Raw genomic sequence first — 2,500 nt, 5'->3', positions numbered from 1 at the left:
AACGCCAGATGATCTTCCTCGTCAAAGAACAGAAAAAAATCACAAAAGTTAATACATTCCAATTCTAGTCTCCTCCCAAAATTACGAAATTTAATACTTGAGAAATGTGGCACTTGACTTTTTGTGAAATTTAGTGAGAATAATGAATGAATGAGTTTGTTTGCGTCATGCAAGGTTCAGCATTGCTGCTAATTGGGGACACCTAAAATAAGTTACAATCATCAAGACCATGTACAGTAGCATGCAAAAGTTGACAGTCCCTCGAAACTTGATCTGAAAACATCACAGATCAAGGCTCGATTAGAGTTTCGAGATGTTTGAGGGCTTTCGAGAAATTTTCGAGACCCTCAAGTAGAAGAAACAAAGGAGTTTTAGAATGATTAATTTTTCACGCATCTCTTCTGGTCTTACTGTAGCTTTCCATCTCTTTTTGGCGTTCGTTTTTTAAACTCGCATAGTTAAAAATAGTCAAGTTGAACACAGATGACATTTGCACCCACTGCCCTCATCAATTAAAATAATTAAAATCCCAGTTTCTAATGTAATTTTAAAGTCTTTAAACCAACTGATTTAATGTGATTGGGTATCCTGGCCCACAATTTCACATTTCACATTTTAAAGGGATACAGTTTTTTAATCATGTAAATCAATGTCGGGCTACAAATAAAGGTTGTGTGTTGTGTGTGTGTGTGTGTGTGTGTAGATTGATGTTCCTTTGTTGCCTTAAAAAGATCGGTAATATATTGCGGGCATAAGATTTTTTTTTTTTTAACAATAATTTTATTTTTTAAATATGCACACTTACACCATAAAACATTGCAAACTACAGTAAACGATACAATGAGTATTGCAATACGAACGTGACATGAATTACACTAATTGCATTAAAATTACGTTTTCTAACATGAAAAAAAAAAAAGATAAATAATAATAGATAAAATAAATAAATGAAATACGACTTCTAGCAATTCTAAAAGCCATCTCTTTCCTTTAGGGTTACATTTATAATGATAGTTTTAAAATAGAGCAATCAATATTTAAAAATTCAAGGTTAAGGTTAAGGGTTTAGGAGACTCGTTGCAGTGGGGGCAGAAGTGGCTTCCATTTCTTTGAATTTCTTATTGTGTTGTTTTCCAATTGGTGCGTCTGTTTCAGGGAAAGCAAGAAGTTGTTTTGGGTTGGGGATCGTTCTTTCGAACGGCAAATCCAAATGTAGTGCTTAGCCATTAGGCAAAAAAAATTAATTTGGAGTTTAAAATTGGAGTCGTCTGGCTTCAGGCCTAGGGCCGTTTCCATTCCTAAGTGGTTCTCTTTTGAAAGCACGTGGCACGCCTGCAGCCATATAGAGGGGTCATTCCAAAAAGTTCTACTTTTTTCACATCCCCAGAATAAATGTAACAGATCTTCTTTTTTGTCATGGCAGAAGGTGCATGTTCCGTCCTCTCTAATTCCTATTTTTGCAAAAAATTATTGGTCGCTAGCCGTCTATGTAAAAATCTGAAATTGAAGTGCATTAATTTGGAACTCTTTGTACACGCAGCAGACAATAGGTAGGCTTTTCTCCAGTCAATTTTTACCTTGGCTGTGGACCCGATATCTTTCTGCCACCTCTCTTGAGATAATAGCGGTAGTTCCGCTTGGTCAGAAATTAATTTCTTGTAAACTATTCTCGATGGTTTTTGGTGCTTTAGGAACGTGTTCATGAAATTGTCATACTTCAGCTGAGACCTCGGAGTGTGTTGCTGTAAAGGTTTAACAGCAGAGATTATGCCAAAAAAAGTTAGTGGTTTGACTTTGAGTTGATATTTATTTTGAAAGCTGGCAAGGGAGAGAAAGTTGTTAGAATCATCCATTAAATGTTTTACTTGTGTTATACCTTTGGAAAGCCAATCTTTGCATAGTACTGATGCATTGTTTATCCTTATTAATAACTTTTGCCACAGAGGTAGAGCTAGAAAGTGATCTTTGGACACTATTCCTTTCTCAAAGAAGGTCTCAGACCACATTTCTATAACTTCTTTAACAAATGGATCTTCTATGTTTAGATTAACGATGTCTTTTTTGTTTAGGTTCCCTTTAAAGACGGCGTTGCCTCCTCCATATGTTGCGAGTTCTAGATCAAAAAAAAACTTTCTATTTGCTGCAGTTTTCTGTGTTCAGGTATTTTTTAATCCAGGTAGCTTTAAGGGATTTGTTAAAAGTTGTAAGATCGATCATTTCGAGTCCACCTTCAGAAGAATCATTGATCATCACCTTGCGTTTAATTTTACGGCCTTTATCATTCCATAAGAATTTAAAAAACATCCTATTAATCTCTTTAATTGCATGGTGCTTAGTTTGCAATGATGTGAGTACGTATACAAGTTGTGATGCTACTAGGCTCTTCAGCACAACAATTTTCCCTATTAAGCTAAGTCTTCGAAATTTCCAGCATCCTAAGATAGATTTAACTTTCGTAAGCTTTTCGTTGTAATTCTATTCCGTCACCGCACTGAGGGCT

Source organism: Montipora foliosa, chromosome 1 (genome assembly GCF_036669935.1).
Source record: "Montipora foliosa isolate CH-2021 chromosome 1, ASM3666993v2, whole genome shotgun sequence".
NCBI classification, from domain to species: Eukaryota; Metazoa; Cnidaria; class Anthozoa; order Scleractinia; family Acroporidae; genus Montipora; species Montipora foliosa.
Note: the sequence above shows the minus strand (reverse complement) of the source record.